Source organism: Chanodichthys erythropterus, chromosome 3 (genome assembly GCF_024489055.1).
Source record: "Chanodichthys erythropterus isolate Z2021 chromosome 3, ASM2448905v1, whole genome shotgun sequence".
In the NCBI taxonomy this organism is placed as follows: Eukaryota; Metazoa; Chordata; class Actinopteri; order Cypriniformes; family Xenocyprididae; genus Chanodichthys; species Chanodichthys erythropterus.
In genome coordinates this window covers 64136933-64164495 of record NC_090223.1, presented here as the reverse complement: position 1 = coordinate 64164495, position 27563 = coordinate 64136933, and the positions used below count along the sequence as shown (strand labels likewise).

Sequence of the window (27563 nt, the reverse complement as noted above, 5' to 3'; positions counted from 1 at the left end):
ACCCTCTTGAAGGAAGGAAAGCACAACACCGACCGGGCATTTCCGGGGGTCCTCACAGCGGGAGGAACACCACTCAATGAACAGACTCCACTTCATGGCATAAGCGCGCCTCTTAGAGGAGGCTCTGGCTGAAGTGATGGTGTCGACTACCGCGGACGGTAGGCCACTCAAGTCCGCCGCGTCCAGGAACCACACGTGGAGGTTCCACAGGTCGGGATGCGGGTGCCATATGGTGCCCTGCCCCTGAGAAAGGAGGTCCTTCCTCAGGGGGATGCGCCAGGGATGGGCTGTCGCGAGGAGCATGAGTTCCGGGAACCAGGTCCGGTTGGGCCAGTATGGCGCAACTAGCAAGACCTGCTCCTCGTCCTCCCTGACCTTGCACAGTGTCTGTGCAAGGAGGCTCACTGGGGGAAACGCATATTTGCGTAGGCCCCGGGGCCCAGCTGTGTGCCAGTGCATCTGTGCCGAGGGTCCCCTCGGTCAGCGAATAAAACAACTGGCAATGGACGGATTCCTGAGAAGCGAACAGGTCCACCTGTGCTTCCCCGAACCGGCTCCATATCAGCTGGACCGCCTGGGGGTGGAGTCTCCATTCCCCCGGGAGCATGAGCTGTCGTGAGAGCGCGTCGGCCGCACGATTGAGCTCTCCCAGGATGTAGGAGGCGTGCAGCGACTTGAGTCGGCGCTGACTCCACAGGAGGAGATGGCGGGCGACATGCGACGGGAGCGTAGACCACCCTGGTGGTTGATGTACGCTACAGTTGATGTGTTGTCCGTCCGGACCAGTACATGCTTGCCCTGCAACAGCGGTCGAAACCGGCGCAGTGCAAGGAGTACTGCCAGCAACTCGAGGCAGTTGATATGCCAATGGCGATGGGGTCCTGTCCAGGAACCTGACGCCGACTGGCCACTGCATATGGCACCCCAACCGGTGGTGGAGGCATCTGTTGTGACAACAACATGCCTGGACACTTGTACTAGGGGCACACCGGCCCGTAGAAAAGCAAGGTCCGCACACGGGCTGAATGTGCGGCGACGACTCGGCGTGATGTCCACACGGAGTGAGCCGCGGTGCCATATGCCCCAGGAGCCTCTGAAATTGTTTCAGTGGGACCGCTGTTTCGAATTCAGGCGGTTCAGCACCGACTGTGCACGATCGTTGGTGAGACGTGCTGTCATGTTGACCGAGTCCAGCTCCACACCGAGAAAAGAGATGCTCTGCACGGGGCAGAGCTTGCTCTTTTCCCAGTTGACCCGAAGCCCCAACTGGCTGAGGTGACTGAGCACCAGGTCCCTGTGTTCGCACAACTGCTCTCGGGACTGGGCCAGAATGAGCCAGTCGTCGAGGTAGTTGAGGATGCGAATGCCCACTTCCCTGAGCGGGGCAAGGGCCCCCTCTACGACTTTGGTAAAGACGCGAGGAGACAGGGACAGCCCGAAGGGTAGGACCTTGTACTGATATGCCCGCCCCTCGAACGCAAACCGTAGGAACGGTCGGTGTCGAGGAAGGATCGAGACATGAAAGTACGTGTCCTTCAGGTCGATGGCTGCAAACCAAACCTGGGCGCGAACGCATGTGAGAATGCGTTTCACCGTGAGCATCTTGAACGGGAGCTTGTGAAGGGCCTGATTCAAGACACGCAGATCCAGGATTGGTCGTAACCCCCCGCCTTTCTTGGGTACTATGAAGTAAGGGCTGTAAAACCCAGACTTCATCTCGGCTTGAGGGACAGGCTCTATTGCGTCCTTCGCCAAAAGAACCGCAATCTCCGCCCGCAGGACAGAGGTGTTGGGACCTGTCACCGAGGTGAACAGAACGCCGCTGAACCTGGGGGGACGCCTGGCGAACTGAATCGCGTAGCCAAGTCTGATTGTCAGAACGGGATGGGTTGGGAAGGCGTAGCCACGCCCCCAAGCTCCATACGAGTGGAACCATCTGGACAACAGAAGTACCCGCGGGGGGGCAGCATGGAGCACTGTGGCCCAACTCGGGAGGCAATGCGCCCCGAAGTCGAGGCTGTGAGTGGAGTCCACTCACAAGGCTCCGAGTGGGCAGGGTGGCGTGGGAAGGCGGTGCGTTCCCGGGGCGCCAAGACCCTGCCCGTGGCGAAGGAAGGAGTGGCTGAGAGAGAGGGAGTGAAGACTCGCTCGCCCCCAGCACAGACCTTCTTATATGACCCAGAGGTTTTGGAAATTGCTCTTTTATTGATAAGGTGGGTAAGAAAATGCAACACAGGATTCTCCCCTGGGCCCTCTCCCGGGGGAAGGAGCGGTGCGGTCACCGTCTCCCCAGCATCTTCCAACACCTCCGGGTCTCCCGTCTCAGGGCAGCTTCTTGGCCGCCTTCTTTTTCTTCGAAGGAGGCTTGGCGGACTGGGTGGGGGGCGTTGCCTTCCTGCGGGTGGCTCGAGGAGGATGGGAGGGTTCCGACCTCATGTAAATCTCAATTCTCCCAATTCCCATTGGCTTGTTTTGTATCCTTGGAGGTGATTGGGCTCCCTAGCGAGACCCCATTGCACGTCGAACGTGACTGACTGAATGGGAACTTCCAGTTTACAGTGGGCCAATCCATTGATAGTGAGAGCATGTTGTTCAGATTCAGCTCCTTTGTACCTTCCTGCACATTTATAAAAAAAAAAGAGAAAAAGATCAATTCAATGTGCCAAGTAATCCACAACAATAAAATACAAACATACACAAATGTAATTATAAACATAATTAACGTTAATCATTATGTAATTGGTAACGTTATATGGGTATATGTTCAGTGAGTTCAATTCAGATTTGTTTTATTACAAACAACAGACATTAGTTATGATACAGGATGCCTTCGTACATTAAAAATGTGAGCTTTGACATTAAAATACTTTATGCAGATTGTAACAGTAGTACTGGTTAATATGTGCTCTTTTCAAGTCAGTATATGGTCACAGTGGTCTTTCTATGTGCGTGGCCTATAAATGTAATGGTAAATTTTGCTAATTAAATTAATTATATTCTATAGGTTTACTAACTGGTAAAATCATGTATTTTGTGGTAAAATACAACATATCTAATGTGTATTTACAAACATAGCTTGTTTCTGCATCTCTATTTACAGCTCATTAACCCTTAAGTGAATGTTTACTGTTGCTATGGCAGTAAGTGACAGCCTACATTAGCAGCTAGATTTGCCCGGACAGGAAGGCTCTCCCTCGCTCTCAGATGTGCCCTGACCTGCATCATCTACCACCTGCTGCTCCTCCTCAAGATTGCTGCAGACCCTGTTCAAAAGCATTCTGTAAACTTTCCTGTGCCACCTCATTGTACAAACTCTGCATTATTTTTCAACTTCATTGCTGTATTTGAAAGAACTTGAAAAAAGAACAAGCTTATAAATCTGAATAACTGAACAGGCTACAGCTCCCTTCTGAAAGAAGTAGAAGCCTCAAGGAAGCTCATGCACTCCATATACTTTCTCTTTCTCTGTTTTCCAGCCTGTCCACTTTTAGTTTCCTTTTCCTCTCTCCTTTTCCTCACATAGGTGTCCCTGAGGTTTTCCACAGTTTTTTTGTGTCCTCAACTAAAACAATGTGTTTTGTAATGTCAATTGGACACATAACAAAGTTAACAAGTCAAAATCATTTGACTAGAAAATAAAACTATCACACAAAGAATGTATAGTATTAGCAGGCCTAAACAGTCTCACTAAATTTTCAAAGTAAACACCATCTGTCTCTATCTCTGACGATAATAGTGTTAGCTTTATATCCCAAATGTAGTCTAGCCTGCTAGCCTACTACAGCACAGGACTATACAAATAACATACTTACAGTCGTTATAGCCGAGTTGGTTGGCAATGCTACGCCACACATTGTCTTTCATATCGTTGTCCTTATAGTTTTTGTTAGTTTTGTCAAACAAAACGGGATGTGTCGACACAAGCAATCAGATGATCCGCCATTGTTGCTGTGACGTCACCTTTGTTTCCTTGTATTTGATTGGTTGAAGCCTTTTCTGTCGCCTCGAAAGTGGAAAAAAAACGACATCGAAGTGAAAAAATTAAAGTCGTTTTTTCGCAGCAGCACATTCGCGTTCGGTGTGGAAGCACTCATTACACAAACAGCTGATCGAAAAATAAAACCACCGCACGAATAATTCACGCGTCAAAATCGCGTCCAGTGTGAAAGGACTTTTAAGCTGTTAATTTGACTCTTAGTGGGGAAAAAGTTATTTCTCTCTCATAGATGACAATACACCTCCTGTCAGGGCTTTTACGACCGAGCAAGATTAACTGGCTGAGTTTTTGAAGAAGAACTATTAAAGATTCTTGTAATACTGATGTATTACACAGGTATGGACATACTGCCAGGGGCGATTCTAGGGTCAGAGCTTTAGGGGTGCTCAGCACCCAATGAGCCCCACTGCCACCGGCGCCAGTAGCGGTTTTAGGCACGGGCGAACCGGGCAGCCGCCCGGGGCGTAATTTTTTCATGAATGAATGAATGAATGAGGCATTTATATAGCGCTTTCATATGTACTACTGTACACCCAAAGTGCTTTACAATCATATCAGGGGTCTCTCCTCATCCACCACCAGTGTGCAGCATCCACTTGGATGATGCGATGGCAGCCACAGTACAACGGCGCCAGTGCGCTCACCACACACCAGCTGTAGGTGGAGAGGAGAGAGAGTGAAAGAGCCAATTCAATGGATGGGGATTATTAGGAGGCCGTGATTGGTAAGGGCCTATGGAGGGAATTTGGCCAGGACACCGGGGATACACCCCTACTCTTTACGAGAAGTGCCATGGGATTTTTAATGACCACAGAGAGTCAGGACCTCGGTTTAACGTCTCATCCGAAGGACGGTGCTTGTTACAGTAGTGTCCCCATCACTATACTGGGGCATTAGGACCCACACAGACCACAGGGTGAGCACCCCCTGCTGGCCTCACTAACACCTCTTCCAGCAGCTACCTGGTTTTCCCAGGAGGTCTCCCATCCAGGTACTAACCAGGCTCAGCCCTGCTTAGCTTCAGTGGGCAACTGGTCTTGGGCTACAGGGTGATATGGCTGCTGGCTGCATGACACATTGGGGGCGGCAGCACGAGCAGATTTAAAAAAAAAAATAAAAATCCTCTGCGTGGCGAGGCGGTTTTTCATCATTTATATCATTTCACTGTGTGTGGAATTGGCAAATTGGCGCTCCCTGCAGCTGCCGGCGCCCCTGCTTGCTGAAAATGTACCATGCACAGAAGCTGTGTGTTGTGAGAGAAGTGTAAAAGGGGGTGGGGCGAGAGGTGCGGGCGACATTTCACCTCTGGGTCTCTCTCAAATGGAACAGACAGGGCGGGGATCCACACTAGTAATATAATTAATAATAGGCTAAAGTCAGTCACACACCTCGACTTTCTTCCAAATAATGCACATTTCATTCATAATGTTATACTACAGGCCTATAGTTCCTGCAAATGAAACTAGGTAATACAAAACGATTATGCGGTCATCAAGGTGAATTGGTTTAGTCTTGACTTCTGGTCGTGAGTGAAAGTTGGGGGGATGGGAAATCTGTTGATTGTCGAGTGCCAAATAAACAGAGATGGAGAAGAAAAGGTCAAAGCCATCAGGTGCCCAATTTCGAAAAAAAAAGAAAAGAAGAGGAGAAACGAGCAAAAGATAAAGGTATGCAACTATGTTCTCTCTCTCTCTGTACGATTAAGTTACGGTATCAATTTCATGAATGAAGGGCTAATGTTAATTGGTGGTGGGTATAATTTTTATTAAATATTTGTTAGTCTTTTTGCTATGATGCTTGCTATGCTTATACAACAATAATTTGGTTTCAACTCAATAACGAGATCTAATTTATAATATTGTGCTTTGCAATAAAACTGTTACATGTTCAGTTATCATTTTTTTTTATCAGTTTTTCAAGTCATAACTAAAAGTGTGTCATGCATAGAATTTGAGGCAGTAACCAAAGAGCTAATGGTTCCTCCATGAAAGTTAGATTAATATACAAATTTTGGTTGAAAAATATCCTGAAACCCAAAAAGTTTTTGGTGATTAAAAAATAAAATCCCATTGTTTTTGCCTATACATACAATTTAAAGTCATTTTATTTTTTAAACAACTGAGTCCCAGTGACCATAGCATAACATGAATAAAATATAATTTTTCAATTTTTTTTTTTTTTACCATTTGTTTCTATGCTCTAAACAATGTGATGACATGGGGGGAAAAAAAAGAAAAAAAAAAATGTTTTTTTTCCGGGTCTAGGAGGATATAGTGTGTAATGACACACATTTAGTGTGTAAGAGCATGTTTATGTAACCCTTCTATTATGTTTTGAGTCAATTTGACCCCAGGCTGTTTTAGCTTTATAAAACATTATCCTATGGTCTTTTGATTTCAAATGCAATTCAATTGCAATTTCAGGGGCACTTCTAAAATATTTTGGAGCATCCTCTGCCATTGGTCAGGATGAGCCAACCACCTCCCCCGCTACACAGGCCTCTTCTGGAATGGTCTCGACCCTTCAGGTTGAGCCAACCACCTCCTCCGCTACACATATGTCTCCGCAAATATCTGATATTGAGGATGAAGACCTCTTTGCCTCTACTTCTCTCCAGCATGAGCTTTCAGGTGTGCATATCGTGTGTGTGTGTGTGTGTGTGTGTAGGCTACAAGACAACTGGACAACTGCAATTTAATGTCATTTTAATATTTCTGATAATTTATGAGTAGGACTATGTTTTTTCACTGCTATGTGTTTTGAGTAATATGCCAATATGCTGTCTGATAGAAATGCCTGGAGCTGAACCCCCACTGAGCCCTACTGGTGAGGATGAGCCTCTGTCAACCGACCCTGCTAACTGGCCCTCACATCTGACTGACAGGATTCGGACTGAGCTGGTTCGCAGAGGACCAAGTAAGGTGCCACCTGGCTTTGTTTTCCGTAGGAATGAGAGTGAAGTTGCCACCACCAATATTTTAAGAAGACATTAGTAAGTGGTGAAAAGATGGCAAGAAGTTGGCTGAACAACAGCCTCTTTTGCTTCTGCTGCAAATTGTTTTCCAAGAGGAACATCATTTTAACAAGTGCAGGAATGGCAAATTGGAAACATGCAAGAAATTATCTCACATCACATGAAAACAGTACAGAACACCTCAATTGCATGAAAGCATGGAAGGAACTGTCAGTGAGGTTAAAAAGTGGGACAGCTATTGATAAGCAGGAAATGGCACTTCTGGAGGCTGTAAGGGTGAGATGGAGAGCAGTGCTGACACGTCTCACTGCTATCGTGCAGTCACTGGCCATTCGAAATTTGGCTTTAAGGGGACACACAGAAACACTGTTCACACCATCAAATGGGAACTTCCTCAAAGAGGTCGAACTTATGGCCAGGTTTGATCCCATCATGAAAGATCACCTTAACCGTGTCGAAAGAGGAACAGCAAGTCATAACAGCTACCTAGGCCATCATGTTCAGAATGAGCTGATTGATTTGTTGAGCAGCAAAATCATATCTGCTATAGTGGATGACATCAAGCAGGCAAAGTTTTTTTCAATAATTTTGGATTGCACCCCAGATATAAGCCACACAACAGTTGTCAGTGGTCATTAGAGTGGTGTCACTGATGGAGAAGCCCCATATCAGGGAACATTTTGTGGGATTTTTGGAGGCAGAGGAGTCCACAGGCCAGCACTTGGAATCCATGATCCTGACGAGACTTGAGGAGTTGGGAATTCCTTTTTAAGACTGCAGAGGACAGTCATATAACAACGGGGCAAACATGAAAGGCTAAAATAAGGGAGTTCAAGCGAGACTCTTAGAAAAGAATCCCTGAGCTCTGTTTGTGCCATGTTGTCTGTTTGTTTAGTTGTGTGTGATGCAGCTAAGGGATCTGTTGATGCTTTAAGTTACTTTGGTGTCCTGCAAAAGCTGTACACATTATTTTCAGCCTCCACCCAAAGATGGGCCATACTAAAGAACCATGTGAGCATCACCTTAAAGATGTGGGCAGAAACAAGGTGGGAGAGCAAGGTCAAGAGCATCGAGCCCATGAGGTACCAGGGAGCTGCTGTGAGAGAGGCTTTAATTGAGGTGAGAGACCACACCAAAGACCCTGCTATAAAGGCTGAGGCCCAGTCTTTGTCTGAGGAGGTGGGGTCGTACCGCTTCAGCATCTGCACGGTTGTTTGGTATGACATGCTATCTGCAATACAACATGCCAGCAAACTCATGCAGTCTCCTAACATGCATGTGGACCTAGCCGTGAGTCTTTTGAAGAAGACTGAGCGAGATCTCCAGAGCTACAGGGCAACTGGCTTTGTGACTGCACAGATGGCGGCCAAAGAGATTTGTGAAGATATGAATGTGGAGGCTGTATTAAAACAAAAAAGGCTGAGGTCCACAAAGCGCCACTTCTCATATGAATCACATCATGAGCCTTTCAGTGATGCACTTAGGAAGTTGGAGGTTGAATTCTTCAATGTTGTCGTTGATGCAGCCACGTCAGCCATCAAAGAGAGATTTTCCACATTGGAAAATGTGGGAAAGAAATTCAGAGTTTTGACCAATTTCTCAAGTCTTGCAGACGTGGAGCTGACAGATCAATGCGAGGCACTTGCCACCACACTGCACTTTAAGGGGCACTCTGATTTGGACAGTAAAGAGCTTGTGCAGGAAATTAAGAACTTCCCTGACCTGCCATCAAAGACCATGAGCCTCCTTGAGCTTATCACTTTTATGGATGATAAGGATCTATCGGAGATCTACCCCAACTTTTGGACTGCTCACAGGATTGCACTTACTCTGCCAGTCACTGTGGCTCAAGCAGAGAGGAGCTTTTCAAAACTGAAGTTGATCAAGTCATACCTGAGGGGGGCGCTCAAAAGGGGTCTCGCCCAGGGTGTATTTCAATGTAGAACCGCCACTGACCGGCGCCACCCACCCTCTTTTCACACAAAAAACAAAAATATGTCTACTGAAAAATAACTTTATCATTTTAACATTGATTCAACTAACTCCAAAATCCAGATTTTTGTTTTCTTTTCTTTTTTTAGCCTAGTTATTAATTGAATAACGAGACATTCAATCGTGTTTGGTCCCATTTATTTTTGATCACAGTGCATAGGCTACACACAAACTTTTAGTCCAAAAGTGCGCACATTTGGAGAAATGCACGTTTACCTTATATTTCATTAGATAGAATAAATATAATTACCGAGGTCAGAAAATCTAGTATGCTAGGGGGGTTCGGGGGCATGGTCTCCCGAGAAAATTTAGATTTCCCTGGTGTACATATGTGCATTTTAAGACGTTTTATGGCCAACAAATTGGATAACAATAGCTTTAAAACCATGTCAACAAATACATGCATGCCTGCACAGTTTTGAGGCAGCTTTAATCGCATGTTTGGTAATTTCATGACTTAACTTACAACAGAACAACGAAGGTCATTGCTCGTAGTTTCTTTTGCGCTTTATTTAAGCTATAATAAAGTAATTATGCAGCGCGCGCCGGCGCATTTGCACAGCAATTCTTGAGTGCGCGCCACGAGCACAGTATAACGGCTGATTGGACAGTCATGTTCATTTTTCGGAGTTTTACGGTACGCGCGTCTGAAAAGTGTCCCGTTTGTTGTGGTCGTAAAGAGACAGTTCTATATAAACGCAGCGTTTTACTTGGCTATGTTTTAAAAAAGATTTATATTTTTGGTATTTTATATGCTCTGTTGGTGGTTTGAGGAGTAGCATCACCCAGGGGGGATATTTTTTTTTTTATACTGACTCCAGTACTCACCGATATGGTTTCGGAATCGGAACAACTCTAGGTAAAAGGAAAGAAGTGTGAGACACAGCTTTGGAGCTACTTAGTTGATTCACAACACTACATAACGGGTTATCACTCTGCGTGTGTTTCGCGCTGGATGACAGTCGTGCTGAGCGGTGCAGGTACAGAGGAGAAGTAGAAGAAGAGAAGAGGATGACACCATTTGCTAAGGGGGATGTTTTCATTTTCATCCTTAACACATACATTTTAAACCACAAACTACGGAGTATGTTTTGGGCATTATTTAACCTTTTAAAAGACAACAAAAATTTTTAGAATGACATTTCTTACTCCAAGTTTTAGGGGTGCTGAGCTCCTTTTTAGGAGTGCTAAAGCACCCCTAAAAAAGGGCTAGCCTCGCCCATGCATACCGCATACACAAGCATTTAAATCTTCCCCATTCAAGCCCACAGACAATAAACATGGCATAACTGAAGTTACCTTAAATGTATCATAAAACAATGTGAATACACTGTGAGTGCAATACAACATCAGTAATAATGGGTACCATTTCCTGGGGATGAGCATGTTCATTTATAGAACAGTCTGTCTATAAATTAATGCAAGAAAGTCTGTGTTCTGTGGGAAAAATGCAGGAAAGATGCAGGTTTTCTGTGTCTCTTCTCTTCTCTTCCATGTGCCAACCACATTCTTTAGCGCAATGAAGGGCAATTGTGCAACCGAACAATGTACAGACTTTACTAAGCTAGTCGCATCCAAAACAGTATCTGAAGCCCTTGCATTCTTACTATCCTCGATTAAAGTTTGGATGTGTGTCTCTAATTCTGAGATTCTGTCAGCCTGACTTATTTCTCAACATTTATGACATGTAAATCCTGTGACAAGGAACTTGCAATAAAGGGAGAGGATGACATGACACACCATGTTTGTAGACTGATCTGACTTACCACAGCTGTTTGATGAACGCGTAAAAGGAGTGCGCGAGAGACTGATGACAAGTAAACAAGCTAGCGAGATGCAACCGTGTTGTAATATGATTTAGATTAAAAGACTAAAAGCTAGCAATGTCAGATTAATGTGATAGGCAATATTATATATAAGGTAGGGCTGGGCGATATATCGCATGCGATTGTCACGCGCATTTCGTCAGTAAAGCCGGTTCCCTGATTACCGCTAAATCACCATCACCTGCTTTCAAATGGAGCGGCATTTAATAGACAGAGCCGTAGTTCACAGACAAGCCACACAATATCGGGTTCATTATCGAAGGCGATTCATCTGCGATAATGAACGTGATTGCGTTGCTTGTCTGTGAACTACGGTTCTGTCTATTAAATGCCGCTCCATTTGAAAGCAGGTGATGGCGATTTCGCGGTAATCAGGGAACCGGCTTTACTGACGAAATGCGTGTGACAATCGCATGCGATATATCGCCCAGCCCTAATATAAGGTAGTGATAATATAAGCAACAGTGAATGAAAGTAAGGGATTCAAAACAACGCTATACAGAGTTACAGATGCAAACCACTCTGAGAGGCAGGAGCAGAGCAAGCTGATCAGACACTTTGTGCTTTCGATAGTGTGCTGAACCAACATGGCAGACCACACGTTTTTGCATTGATTAGAGCCATCTTGTTTGGAAGAAGCTGGTCTTGTTTTGCTCTCGCGGTACTTTGATGGGACAAGTGATCGTAAAACGGCTGCAGCACCATTCAAAGTTGGACAAATTTCCTAACCTGAATGCATTGCTTTTGATGGGCGGCAGCCGATCTTTACAGCAAGTCGAACAAGCCTAATGTGACATTTCATTGCTTAAAGGTCCCCTAGAACATGTTTTTAAAAGATGTAATATAAGTCTAAAGTGTCTCCTGAATGTGTCTGTGAAGTTTCAGCTCAAAATACCCCATAGTTTTTTTTTTTAATTAATTTTTTTAACTGCCTATTTTGGGGCATCATTAACAATGCACTGATTTACACTCGACCCCGCCCCCTGCCAATCTCGTCTTCCCTGCCACACGAGCTCTCGACTATATTACAGCGCATTTACAAAGTTCACACAGCTAATATAACCCTCAAATGGATCTTTACAAGATGTTCGTCATGCATGCTGTATGCATGCTTCGAATTATGTGAGTAAATTATTTATTTTGGATGTTAACATTTGATTGTCTATGAGTTTGAGGCAGTGCTCCGTGGCTAACGGCTAATGCTACACTGTTGGAGAGATTTATAAAGAATGAAGTTTCAGAATTATACAGACTGCAAGTGTTTAAAAATGAAAATAACGACGACTCTTGTCTCCGTGAATACAGTAAGAAACGATGGTAACTTTAACTACATTTAACAGTACATTAGCAACATGCTAACGAAACATTTAGAAAGACAATTTACAAATATCACTAAAAATATCATGTTATCATGAATCATGTCAGTTATTATTGCTCCATCTGCCCTTTTTTGCTATTGTCCTCGCTTGCTTACCTAGTCTGTTGATTCTGCTGTGCACATCCAGACGTACTGCCCTTTCTAATGGCTTGAATATGAGCTGGCAATGGCATATGCAAATATTGGGGGCGGAGCCCCCGACTGTTACGTAACAGTCGGTGTTATGTTGAGATTCGCCTGTTCTTCGGAGGTCGTTTAAACAAATGAGATTTATATAAGAAGGAGGAAACAATGGAGTTTGAGACTCACTGTATGTCTTTTCCATGTACTGAACTCTTGTTATTCAACTATGCCGAGGTAAATTCAATTTTTGAATCAAGGGCACCTTTAATTTATGTGGTTATTCAGTTCTGTTTTGTGATTGGGTGATTGTCTTGATTGATCACAGGTGTTCCTTGTTTGTCAATAGTCACTTTGTATAAATAGCCCTCATGTTTCATAGTTGTCTTGTCTAGCTTTAAGGCTGCATTTACACTGCAAGTCTTAATGCACAGTTCTGATCTTTTGACCATATCCAATTTTTTTGGACGAGCTGCTTACATTTCTTTTAAAAGTGACCTGTATCGGATATCTCCTTTTTACATTGCACTTGGCGAAGCGTACCAAAAATAGCTTATATGACATCACAAATCAATTTCAATGGTACATTGAGCTTAATTTATTGACATGAATTCATACAGAAACCCTTTTAATGCAATAGTTACATCCCTATATAAAAATAATACAAAATATAGCTGCAAGCAGCAATTCGGGGCCAAGCCCCAGAAGGGGCAGTAGCGCAATACGGAGCAGGAAGAGCAAAAACAGCAGAAATTGAATGTACATGCTAAACAGCTCGTTCAGAAGGACAGGTGGAAATGAAATGAAAATTAATAGAAGTTCAGAGAATGAACACGGAATGAACTAAAAACACTTGTATCTCATTCAAGAGGAATAAAGATTAGTACAATGCTTATTTGGATAAAAAAGGTATCAAAATGACTCATTACACACAATTGTATAAAGGCACCCCACACGGGATTCGAACCCACAACCTCCGGGTCCAATGTCCATTTCTCAACTCATTGCGCCACTGTGCAGGTGAATGTTGGCACACCTGCCGAAGTTCATTAGTTCATGTGAAAATGAACTCAAAATGAAGAATTTTATAAAACTGCACTGAATGTTATATTTAATAACTACTTTAGATCATTCTGCAGCTCATCATGCTGTAGCGCAATACCGAGCAGGAAGAGGAAAAACAGCAGAAAATGAACAAACATGAAACAGCTGGTTCAGAATTATGGGCGAAAATGAACTCAGAACTTATGTACATAAGCTTAGATGAAAATGAACACAGCATGAAACAAAAAAGCATTTATTTCTAATCCAAGAGGCAGTAAAGGAATCAAAACACACTATTTCATAAAACCGCTCCACCTGGGATTCGAACCCACTATCTTGGGATGCAGAGCTCATCAGGTAACTGGCTTTACACATTGAGCTACTTGAGGATGCACATTCAACAATCTGTGGAAGAGAACTTTTAGTGTAAGAAAGAATTTACAAAAAAGCATTACTTAGCATGCTAACCATATTAGCATGCTAAGCTAACTTAATGCTAATGAAGCTCATGGTTAACTTGATAGCTGAAGAGCCACATTAAAGAGAATGACAACTGGTTAGCATGCTAAGCAATTAGCATGCTAAGCTAACTAGCATAAGACAACAAACACAAGCAAGGTCACATTCAGAGATGAATATCTTGGGAATGGTAGCGAATATCAAAAATCCATTCAGTCATTTCTGTGCGGCTCGGTCCAAACATCACCTGAGCTGATTTTGGACAAAATTGGACAAAAATTGTAGGAGGAGTAGTGAAAAAATGGAATACTGTACTTTTCAAAATGGCCACTACTGTACTGGGTGGAGTCTTAATGTAAGATATTGAATGTGATCAGTATGAAGAGAGGAATCAGTTGTATTGACATTCATTTTTCTGGAACAAAGGGTTCAAAAGTTATAACCTTTACAAAAGTGAATATTTGAACTGGTGGTGGCGCTATAGACTTAGTGCTAGATACTCCAAAGTTGGTCAAATTACTTTTAATTACTATCACTACAAGCATGCCAAATTTGATAATTTTCCTTCTTATGGTTCATTGATTACCATACAGGGGGAAGAAGAATAACTACGAATTTGGACATAAAGGAATTGCATGTGATAGCTTCAGATTAGACCAGTTTTAGGCAGAATGTTCTGCATCTTTTCCTGCCACAGTACCTCATGCGGTCTGGGCATGTGTCACACTGAGTTTCGAACCCACGATGCAGAGCATTCGGTATCCGTGGCGTAACACATTGAGCTAATCAGCCATGCAAGTTCATCAGTATGCTAAGCAGAGGTTTCAGTGTGCGAAAGAGTTCACAAAAAAAAAAAGCTTCATAGCATGTTAACCATATTAGTATGCAAAGTTATTTAATGCCAACTAAGTTTTGGTTAACCTGTTGACTGAAGACCACATTAGAAAGAATAGCAATAGTTTAGCATGCTAAGCAATTACTGTGCTAAGCTAACTAGCATAAGACAACAAACACAAGCAAGGTCACATTCAGAGATGAATATCTCGGAAATGGTAGTGAATATCAAAAATCTGTTCAGTCATTTCTGTGCGGCTCGGTCCAAAGATCATCTGAGCTGATTTTGGACAAAATTGACCAAAATTTGTAGGAGGAGTAGCGAAAAAACTGTTTTTCATTTACTTCAATATGGCAGACAGGTACATTTAAGGAAAATGGCAAATGATACATTGTAAACCCTCAGACCATGGTTCTGATGAAGCGTACCAATTTTTGTTTCGATTGCTCAAAGTTTGGCCGAGATACAGCCTCTATACTAATTTCAGGTCGACCTCGTTAACTTCGTGACATCATAACCTTTGAACAAAGATGAATAAAAAAAATCTGTTCAGTCATTTCTGTGCGGCTCAGTCCAAAGATAATCTGATCAAAGATTGGACAAAATTGGACAAATTTTGAAGGAGGAGAAGCGAAAAAAACAAATACTGTACTTTTCAAAATGGCCGCTACTGTAATGGGTGGAGACTTAATGTAAGAAGTTGAATAGCATCAGCATGAAGAGACGAATCAGATGAACTAAATTTAATTTTTCTATGACAAACAGTTCAAATGTTAAAACCGTTAGAATGTTGAAATTTTGAACTGGTGGTGGCGCTATAGAGTTGGTTCTAGAGACTCCAAATTTGGTCCAATCACTATTCATGAGCATCTCTACAACTGTGCCAAATTTCATCATTTTCTCATGTTCCGTTGATAGGGCTGCCATAGACTCCCATTCGGGAGGAAGAATAATAATAATAAAAGGGAAAACGTACAATTACAATAGGGGCTACAGCCCCTTCGGGGCTTGGCCCCTAATTACACGACATACAGGTGCTGGTCATATAATTAGAATATTGTAAAAAAGTTCGTTTTTTTTATTGTAAATTCTTTTTAAAAATGAAACTTTCATATATTCTAGATTCCCTACATGTAAAGTAAAACATTTCAAGTTTTTTTTTTTTTTAATTTTGATGATTTGAGCGTACAGCTCATGAAAGTCCAAAATCCAGTATCTCAAAATATTACAATATTTCCTAAGATCAATCAAAAAATTGATTTTCAAAACAGAAAAGTTCAAGTTCTTTAAAGTATGTTCATTTGTGCACTCAATACTTGGTCGGCAGCACATATTACAGCAAATGACTTGGTCCTAGCACAAATTACAGCATCAGTGAAGTATGGCATGGAAGTGATCTTGGCTGAGTTTGGCTGATCCACTGCTGAGGCACTATTGAGCCTTCAGATCATCTGTATATTGTTGGATCGACTGTTTCTCATCTTTCTCATCTACCAACATCAGCAGACGTCACGGCCCCCCAAATCATTACTAACTTCAGAAACTTCACACTAGACTTCAAGCAGCTTGGATTCTGTGCCTCTCCAGTCTTCCTTCAGACTCTGGGACCATGATTTCAACATGAAATGCAAAATTTACTTTTATCCAAAAAGAGGACTTTTGTCCACTGTTCACTGTCCAGTTCTTTTTCTCCTTAGCCCAGGTAAGATGCTTCTGACGTTGTTTCTGTTTCAGAAGTGGCTTGGTAGTCCTTTTCCTTAAGATGTCTGAGTGTGGTGGCTCTTGATGCGCTGACTCCGGCTTCATTTGACTCATTGTGAAGCTCTCCCAAGTGTCTGAATCGGCTTTACTTGACAGTATTCTCAAGCTTGTGGTCATCCCTGTTGCTTGTGCACCTTTGCCTACCCAATTTCTTCCTATTAGTCAACTTTGCATTTAATATGCTTTGATACATCACTCTGTAAACAGCCACCACATTCAGTAATGACCATCTGTGACTTACTCTCTTTGTGGAGGGTGTCAATGATTGTTTCCTGAACCAGATATTCACAGCTTCATGGGCTCGAATCCGCCATCCTATACTAGTTTTTTTTTGTCATTAAAACCAATGCGTTCATCAGTGATTGTATATCAAGGGCAGTTGCAAGTTTGTGTGCTTTTTATTTTGTGGTTACAATGGAACGAATAGAGTCTCCAAAACGGGACTGAAGCACGCGTCTGTGCACGAGCCGTCGTCACTAACAACAGCGGCAACGAGCACTCAGTGCGATTTCAAGAGCAACACATTTCACCGTCAGATCACCTTTTATTTAACACAAACAAATGAAATTAATAATCTACCAGTCAACTAGAGATGCTCCGTTTGTTATAGGTATGTCTGTACCGCGAAATGCTAAAAAACCCTCACTTTTCAATGACGCAGGAGTCGCATTTACAGGGGAATATCCGATCTGTCCACTTACACTGCAGGCACAAACGCATGTATCCGATTCATATCTGATTTATAACCACATGTGAATGAGGCCTGAAACCGATCTGTGAAAATCGGAATCCATGCGCTTTTTTCCTGCTTACACGGTCGTGACTCATATCCGATCTGTGCCACATGGGAGGAAAAAAATTGGAATTGGGTCACTTGAACCGTGCAGTGTAAATGGGGCCTTAGTGTAATCTGATGTTCTTTGAGTTTCATGTTCATGTGCCAAGCCAATTCGAGTCTGTTGTGTAAGTTGTATATATTTATGTTGAGAATATTCATAAACTGGGTAAACAGACAATATTTACACATCAATTTCTGCTTCAGCATCATCACGCACAGCGATTCTTTACCATCATAAATGTGAAGGGCACTTGGGTGACATGAGGGGGCCTAACTGTGGAAAACACCACTCTTCCGTTCCAATTAGAACATCAAACAAGTTCTCCCCCCCAGTGACACACCCACTGAGAATCCTGTTGGAAGTGCCCTAGTTATTGGTGATTCTATTACACAGAACGCAGTTGCAGAGCCAGGATTTTTTCATAGGGGTGGCCAGGCAGGGGCCAGCAGCCAGTCTGGAGTAAAATCTTCATTATTTCAACATAAAAATGAGCCTTACTATAATGTACTGGACTGTGCCTAACTAAATACAGTTAATTTGTTCTTAATTGTAATTGAGATAGTGTAGATCATGGAATGCTGAGTGAATTTGACCTTTATTCTTTCTTTTTTTTTAATCATTCCTCACTTGCAGGCATTTAATAAAGGGGCTCAGACTATAGCTAAATTTCAACTTTTTCAGTCAGTTCTTGTTCTTTATTGTTGCATCTCCATGGATGAGACATGCAGATAACTACATACTGTAGTTCAAAGATTATACAACCTTCATTGAATTTTATGTATAACCAAAGAATTTCAACAGTTCTGAGTTTGTTTGTTTCAAAAACTAACCAAAAAAGTAAGCACTAAATGTTTAACTTTCTATTTTGTCAATATAAATAATTGCAACAGTTCTATCATACCTAAATTAAACTCGGTACAAAGGGAAAAAAAAGTGTTCTCTTTTTTGAGTGTTTTGGGTTTTTGTGTTCATGTTTTGGTTTTCATGTCTTTTATTTTGTAGTTTGTTTCATGTTGCTTGTTTTTGTCATGCTTCCCTTGCTCCTCTTGTTCTCCCTTAGTCCATGTGTCATGTTCTGATTGGTTGTTTATGGTCATGTAATCTTCTGTCATTGGTTCTCTTGTTCCTTGTGTCACTTCCCCATTGGTTGTCCTAGTCATGTGTTCCATCAGTTCTTGTATTTATATCCATTGTCTTCCCCATGTTCCTTTGTCATGTATTATCAATGTAACCTGCTGTCGGTGAGTCGTCTTTGTCTAGTCAAGTCTGTTTACGTCAAGTCTGTTTACGTCAAGTCAGGTCAAGCCACGTTTCCGTTCCTGTTCATTCGTGTCTGTATTTTGGATTTATGTAAATAAACTGCACTTGGGTTCAACACAACGCTCTCCTTCAGTGAACTCCCTACGTTACAATAAAACACCAGAATGGTATTAACCAGAACTATAAATCTTCCTCTTTTCATTTACATCTTAAAAATATTAAACGTATGTGGTTCATCAATATGTGCATATACACTCATCTAAAGGATTATTAGGAACACCATACTAATACTGTGTTTGACTCGCTTTCACCTTCAGAACTGCCTTAATTCTACATGGCATTAATTCAACAATTCTTTAGAAATGTTGGCCCATATTAATAGGATAGCATCTTGCAGTTGATGGAGATTTGTGGGATGCACATCCAGGGCACGAAGCTCCCGTTCCACCACATCCCAAAGATACTCTATTGGGTTGAGATCTGGTGACTGTGGGGGCCATTTTAGTACAGTGAACTCATTATCATGTTCAAGAAACCAATTTGAAATGATTCGAGCTTTTTGACATGGTGCATTATCCTGCTGGAAGTAGACATCAGAGGATGGGTACATGGTGGTCATAAAGGGATGGACATGGTCAGAAACAATGCTCAGGTAGGCCGTGGCATTTAAACGATGCCCAATTGGCACTAAGGGGCCTAAAGTGTGCCAAGAAAACATCCCCCACACCATTACACCACCACCACCAGCCTGCACAGTGATAACAAGGCATGATGGATCCATGTTCTCATTCTGTTTACACCAAATTCTGACTCTACCATCTGAATGTCTCAACAGAAATCGAGACTCATCAGACCAGGCAACATTTTTCCAGTCTTCAACTGTCCAATTTTGGTGAGCTCGTGCAAATTGTAGCCTCTTTTTCCTATTTGTAGTGGAGATGAGTGGTACCCGGTGGGGTCTTCTGCTGTTGTAGCCCATCCGCCTCAAGGTTGAGCATGTTGTGGCTTCACAAATGCTTTGCTGCATACCTCGGTTGTAACGAGTGGTTATTTCAGTCAAAGTTGCTCTTCTATCAGCTTGAATCAGTCGGCCCATTCTCCTCTGACCTCTAGCATCAACAAGGCATTTTCGCCCACAGGACTGCCGCATACTTGTCTGGCTATCACCAGACCAAGCTCAATTTAAAATTGAACATTGGTCTGGAGAGTCTGCTATGAATTTTCTACTGCACAAGAGGCATGATCAACGAGCATTATTAACGCAATTGGATAGTCCTTCAACCAATCAGATCAACAATCCGGGTGACATACTTTGCAGCGGTGCTAGCTGGTAAATTAGTCTTTTACCAAAGCCGTCGGTAGTAAGGCAAACACATCCTTCTTTTTTATGAATTGTTGCAGGGCAAGTCTCTGTTCCATTTTCAAAGAAAACTTGCCTTTGAAAACTTTTAAAAAAGCATTGACAGTGGCATCAACTGGTTGCTGTGCTTCGGTGGCCGCCATGTTCAATGAACACAAAAAGCTGCTTGCCTTCGCTTCGTCATCATGTTATACCCGCCAATAGCGAGCAAGGTGGATAAGCCAGTCTGTGATTGGTTCCTGCAAAAGTGTGAAAATCCCAGTAACTGAGCAGATTGTGAAATACTCAGACCGGCTCGTCTGGCACCAACAACCATGCCACGCTCCAAATTGCTTAAATCACCTTTCTTTCCCATTCTGACATTCAGTTTGGAGTTCAGGAGATTGTCCACACCCCTAAAGGCATTCAAGCAAATGCCATGTGATTGGTTGATTAGATAATTACATTAATGAGAAATTGAACAGGTGTTCCTAATAATCCTTTAGGCGAGTGTAGTTTGCAATCATAAAACACAACTCTGTCTCATTTTGTTAAATGTTAGTTTTAATGATCAATAACAGCCATTATAAAAATATAAGCAAAAGGTACATTTACATTTACAGGTGTAAGAAGCTACAATAAAAATTAAAGCAAACAGTTCAGTCAAACATTCAAAGTCAGCGCTCTAATAGACTACAACGGTAAAGTTAAATAGCCTAAATATATAAAGTTATGAAACTTTACCCTCAGCCAAAACAATTTTCCAGGGAACTAATTATAGATTGAGACCAAACATTGCCTGTTGCATATACAAAAGATGAATTATATGAGTTTGAGGCTGTGCTCCGTGGCTAATGGCTAATGCTACACTGTTGGAGAGATTTATAAAGAATGAAGTTGTGTTTATGAATTATACAGACTGCAAGTGTTTAAAAATGAAAATAGCGACGGCTCTCTTGTTGAATTATCCAGGTTGTTGATGAGGAGCGACCCCTGATGTGATTGTGAAGCACTTACAGTGTACAGTAGTACATAGTAAAGTGCTATATAAATGCCTCATTCATTCATTAGTTATCTATTTTTAATATGCGTTCTTGTCTGTTTTTGAAACGTCATCAGCTGCTGCCTGAGTACTGATCCAATTCAAAGTTCACATCTAGCCAAGTACAGGTTAAATCCCTGGATGTGTTCTTGATCCGCCTTTTAGCGAGGATGCATCAGGACTTGAGACAGCCAGGTATCCCAGAATGCCTCTCACATCTACCAGCAAAAGTTAAAACTACATGTCTAGACATAATAACATGAGGGACATTGGGGGGGTATTTTTCCCAAAGTGAGACGTCAGCTCCAGTCCACTACGAGCATAATAAAAGATTAGTTAGACGGCATACTCCTCATTTAAAAAAACAACATTTTTAACCATATAACACTACCGTCCCGCCAGCGGACCACTGGGTTGTTAAAGGGTTAAACTTGTTTGCTTAAAGGTGCCCTAGATTCAAAAATTAAATTTAACTTGGCATAGTTAAATAACAAGAGTTCAGTACATGGAAATGACATACAGTGAGTCTCAAACTCCATTGTTTCCTCCTTCTTATATAAATCTCATTTGTTTAAAAGACCTCAGAAGAACAAGCGAATCTCAACATAACACCGACTGTTACGTAACAGTCGGGGTGTACACCCCAATATTTGCATAATGCCAGCCCATGTTCAATGCATTTCACAAGGGCAGAACGTCTGGATGTGCACAGCAGAATCATCAGACTAGGTAAGCAAGCAAGATCAACAGCGAAAAATGGCAGATGGAGCAATAATAACTGACATGATCCATGATAACAGGCTATTTTTAGTGATATTTGTAAATTGTCTTTCTGAATGTTTCGTTAGCATGTTGCTACTGTTAAATGAGGTTAAAGTTACCATTGTTTATTACTGTATTCACGGAGACAAGAGCCATCGCTATTTTAATTTTTAAACACTTGCAGTCTGTATAATTCATAAACACAACTTCATTCTTTATAAATCTCTCCAACAGTGTAGCATTAGCCATTAGCCACGGAGCACAGCCTCAAACTCATGCAGAATCAATGTAAACATCAAAATAAATACTTTACTCACATAATTCGAAGCTTGCATACAGCATGCATGACGAACATCTTGTAAAGATCCATTTGAGGGTTATATTAGCTGTGTGAACTTTGTAAATGCGCTGTAATATAGTCCAGAGCTCGTGTGGCAGGGAAGACACGATTGGCAGGGGGCGGGGTCGAGTGTAAATCAGTGCATAGTTAATGATGCCCCAAAAAAGGCAGTTAAAAAAATTAATAAAAAAAAAAACTATGGGGTATTTTGAGCTGAAACTTCACAGACACATTCAGGAGACACTTTAGACTTATATTACATCTTGTAAAAACATGTTCTAGGGGACCTTTAAAATTTTTGTGAATAATTTGCTGATGCACAAAAAGACAATTTGTAACTGCAAAAAATAAATAAATAAAACTTGTCACCCATGGCACCAACTATAGCTGGAGAGGAGAGACTTCTGTGTAAGTTGGCTGTGGCTAACTTACACAGAAGAGATTTTTTTGTTCAGCACATAAAAATGAACTACTTCATTTCAGACTGCAGTGATGTGGTTTCTCCACTGCATGGATCTTCATGTGTATCTTCAGGTGACTTTTAAAAGAGAAACTCTTTCCACACTGATCACGTGTGCAGCTTCTCTCTGCTGTGGATCCTCTCATGTGTTTTCAGATGTGATGACTGATTGAATCTCTTGTCACAGTGTGAACACTTATAAAGTTTTTCTCCAGTGTGAATTCTGTGGTGCTTTTTTAAATCGCTCCATGTAGCAAAAGTCTTCTCACACTCGAAGCACATGTACTCTCTCACACCAGTGTGTGTTTTCTCATGTTCATGTAAATAATACAGCTGTGAAAAACTCTTTCCACACACAGAACATGAATGAGGCTTCTCCTTTGTATGAACTTGCTGGTGTCTCTTCAGGTTTGATGCCCAGAGAAATGTTTTGTCACATTGATCACATGTGTGTGGCTTCTCTCCGGTGTGAACTTTCATATGACTCTTAAGATTTCCTCTTTGTGTGAAGCTCTCCCCACATTGATCACATGTGAACGGCTTCTCTCCAGTGTGAACTTTCATATGATTCTTAAGATGTCCTTTCTGTTTGAAGCTCTTCCCACACTGATCACATGTGAACGGCTTCTCTCCTGTATGGATCCTCATGTGTGCTTTAAGGGTTGATGATTGACTGAAACTCTTCCCACATTGATCACATGTGAACAGCTTCTCTCCTGTATGAACTCTCATGTGAACCTCAAGATATTGTTTGGATGAGAAACTCTTTCCACACTGATCACATGTGAATGGCTTCTCTCCAGTGTGAACTCTCATGTGTTCCTTAAGATGATGTCTGGTTGACAAACTATTTCCACACTGATCACATGTGAACGGCTTCTCTCCAGTGTGGATCCTCATGTGACGTTCAAGACTATGTTTGGTAGTGAAACTCTTTTCACACTGAGTGCAGGTTGTAGATTTCTTGTCTCTTTTCTTTAAAAATGTCTTTTTAGTCTTTGAGCGACTCAAAGGTTTTTCTCCAGGTTTGTCATGATGTTCCTCCTCCACTTCACTCAGTTCTTCACTCTCCTCCTTCACGTCTATCAGCTCTGAAATGAAAGAGAAAAAAGTAATTTCACTTTCAGTAAATCAAAATAAAGAGAGAAATATGAAGTAAAAAGGTCATAAAATTGAGACTTGTTGTGATAGACAACTGCTACAAAACATTACGATCATTTTGATGCATTTGCATAAATCAGTTGTATATGTCCCTGAAACTTTAACAATAATCTTCTTCAATCAATGACAAAATGATCTAATGTGATATTAACAGCCAAATTTTGACATCAACTTTTAGGTTGATATTTAATTTATTTTCCTAAAACTGTGTAATTATTAAGGGCCGTTCACAGCAGACTTCTCCTTCCACTGACTTCCTTTCATACACATGTGAACGTGGGACAGCAGAAACACAAAATCAAGTGAAGTTTGCAGTGAAGTGGAGTAGATTGTATATTTAAAAATTTTGTAGTGATTATTATTATTTATGTTTTTAAAAAAATATCACGTCATATCTTGACTGTTGAAAGTTCACATGCTCAAAGTCTAGACTGACTGCATCTTTAAATGTGTTATTATCAGTGTCCTACATGATTCACTCAACCCTGTTACTTCTGACATGATTTTCCTTCTTTCAAAATCAGAGGATTTCTTAAAACTGTGACACCAGGAAGTGACATCATCTGGGCTCTTTCTACAGCATGATGGGAGGACAAGAGAATAATCTCAATCCATTGTCTCAGTTTTTACACAAATGAATGACTGCATTCATCAACCCTGTTACCAAAGTTACTGTAAGAAGAGATTTTGCTCAAGTTACACTCACAACCCTGTCAGCCATTCTGGAAAGATCATTTACTTCGTACATTTTGGTGTTACAGTTTATTCATAAAATTAACAATTGTTGATGAATATGATGATTATGCAATTACTCTATTTTGTTTAAAGTTGTTTTGGCTTTGTAGTAGTTTTATGTAACCCAATTAGTGATGATGCATTAAAATGTATTAAAATGATGTAATGTAGAAAAGCAAACTAATGATATTATGTATGCATGTATACTTGACCATGTTAAAGTAATTTGTATATGACTACTTTACTTACAGTATATGTTAACTATTAAACTGTGGTGTATAGTATATTAAAGTAACAGAGTAGAAAACATTTATGTATTAGATACAAGAGAATTGTAATGTTGTAGATAAGGCATGTTTTACAGACAAAAACGAGACGGACACAGAGGAGAAGAGCCAAGAGGAGAGCTAACAGGAGGAAAAGGCTACGTCAGAAACACCTTAAAAGGATGGTGGAAGACTTGGCAGCTCTCCAACTGATGACAGCAGAAGAGAATTTAACATCGGCAGTGAACTGTTTGAGTATAAAAGACTGATAAGAAGACTGGCCAGACAGATACTGATTGAGCAGTGTCTCTCGACACGAGAAACCCAGCTTTTTACACCTTTGATTGAAACTTTGCTTTGTTTTGATTACTTTGTTAATAACCTTTGTTTGCCTTTACTTTTGTTAAATTGTAATTAAAACTATTACTACATTAATTGCAAATAATTGTCTACCGATATTCTTATTACTAAACCCTTGAGCACGAACAGACCACAAAAAAACTGCTGAAAACACTCTTTATTTCATGTCAATAGTTCCTGTTTTCACCTCATTTATTATGCTGATGTCTTCAGATCTGCTGTAAATTGACACTTAAAGCTCATTTCATTGCTGTCAACAGACTCAGGATTTGATGGTGTTTATGGCTGCTTATTTCTGTCTTCATGCCATAAATGTTTTTCTTACAGTTCTTTACCAATTTTCTAGATATTTGCCATTATTTTAATGAAGAAACAGAATAAAGTTTAATTCATAACTTTTTGCTTCTAATTATGCCTCATTTGCTTTACGACAGATGGATATAAATGATTAATGCAATTAGTTTAAGAGTGAAATACAAAAGGGGTTAATATAGCAAAAGAAAGAAAGAAAGAAACAACTTGTCATGCATACTTAGAAAGAGAATCATTTGATGACATTCAAACACTGTATTGAAGGATAACAGCCCAAAATACTCTTTAATTGTCATTTTAAATCTTTATACATTTAAAATATAATGAACTTTAGTATGATCTCTTACTCTTTTATATACTTTATTAAGTACAGGTCAAAATGAATGTTGTTTCATTTTTACATAAATATATCTGTTACACTAAATGATGATGGGACATTAAAACATTTGGTTTTCACAAAAGTAATTTGAAACATTAAAATAGACACTTGCATTTAATGGGTTTTCTATTTAAATTCGCTTTTGTACATTTAATTTGATGCAAATACTAAAATTTGATTTCTGGTCTTTAACCCAATAAAAACAAACACAGTAACTGATATTTTTTATTTGGGCAGATCAGCTCCTCCAACCAATCTGTAGTTCAGTCAGTGAAGCTCCGCCCACTACAGGGCACTATCAATGAAGCTCCTCCCACAGCAATCACATCATCAGTGAAGCTCCTCCCACACCAGTCACATCATCAGTGAAGCTCCTCCCACAGCAGTTACATCAATAAATGCTGGAATATTCCCATCAGAAGAGCATCAGAGCATCAGGAAGAAGAAGAGCTGAAATTAAATAGCAACTTAAAGTGATTGTATATACAGTTTGTGTGTTCATTGAGCATTACTGATTATTATTGTAAAGCTAATGTCAGTAAGTTCGTTTTTATTTGTTATTTATTGTGTGCAACATCTTAGTATAATAATAGTATTATCTGCTAATACCATAACATTAAATCTGATTGGTTTGCATTGGTGACGTCATATATAAGTTTGAGAACCACTGCTGTAGAATGAAACACACTGAAGATACTGAAGAACAAAGAGGTTGGTGTTTATTCTTCATTCATTCATGATGCTGAACAACATTCATGTTCTTGCACATTTAGATAAACTATCAAATACATACTGAACTTTTAACAACAACATTCATGTTAGAAAGATTCAAACACTTCTGCATATTTAGATATGCAGTTAAACTATGAAATTATACATAATGTTCTTTTCTAGCTCAGTAAAGGGAAGTTTGAGAAACTTTCATACTGATTGTCAACATCAGATCAAACTAAATATTTACATATATTACATTTATTTCATATCTGGTTCACTATTTCCAGGAGTGTTACCAGAATTTAGGCATTTTCAATATAGTTTTCAACATTGTTATTTTTTAGGAATAAACTTTAAACACCAAAATGTATGAAGTAAATGAACTTTCCAGAATGGCTGACAGGGTTGTGAGTGAAACTTGAGCAAAATCTCTTCTTACAGTAACTTTGGTAACAGGGTTGATGAATGCAGTCATTCATTTGTGTAAAAATTGAGACAATAGATTGAGATTATTTTCTTGTCCTCCCATCATGCTGTAGAAAGAGCCCAGATGATGTCACTTCCTGGGCGTCACAGTTTTAAGAAATCCTCTGGTTTGAAAGGAGGAAAATCATGTCAGAAGTAACAGGGTTGAGTGAATCATGTAGGACACTGATAATAACACATTTAAAGATGCAGTCAGTCTAGACTTTGAGCATGTGAACTTTCTACAGACACGGTTACCATCAAGATATTACGTGATATATTTTTAGAAACATAAATAACAAATAATAATCACTACAAAATTTAAAAATATTGCACTTTACTGCAAACTTCACTTGATCTTGTGTTTCTGGTGTCCCACATTCACATGTGTATGAAAGGAAGTCAGTGGAAGGAAAAGTCTACTGTGAACGGCCCTTAATAATTACACAGTTTTAGGAAAATAAATTAAATATCAAATGTCAAAATATGGCTGTTAATATCACATTAGATCATTTTGTCATTGATTGAAAATATTTCAGAGCAATGTTTTCTTTATTTTCTTAATATTATTTATAAATTATTAAGAATTATTTAAGGGAAGGTGGCAGAGCAGCTGTTTGGGAAATTCTGTAGCCAGAAGACGTCCATTCAGTGCTGATTGTCTTAATTCAGTAAATCTTGATGTAAAAACATTTGATATTGGAGTCAGATTAAACGAGCAGCTAAAGTAAAATTGACACTAA

General features: G+C 40.7%; 1 protein-coding gene and 2 pseudogenes across 1 annotated transcript in view; 1 reads left to right on the top strand and 2 right to left on the bottom strand.

Moving 5' to 3' along the window:
* LOC137005220 (zinc finger protein 721-like) overlaps positions 1 to 27563 on the top strand; it is a 143115-nt gene that overhangs the window by 65658 nt on the left and 49894 nt on the right. The gene's annotated exons all lie outside the window — the stretch shown is intronic.
* Positions 4947 to 5063, bottom strand: LOC137018208 (5S ribosomal RNA; annotated as a pseudogene).
* On the bottom strand, positions 22443 to 23859 carry LOC137014304 (gastrula zinc finger protein XlCGF57.1-like; annotated as a pseudogene).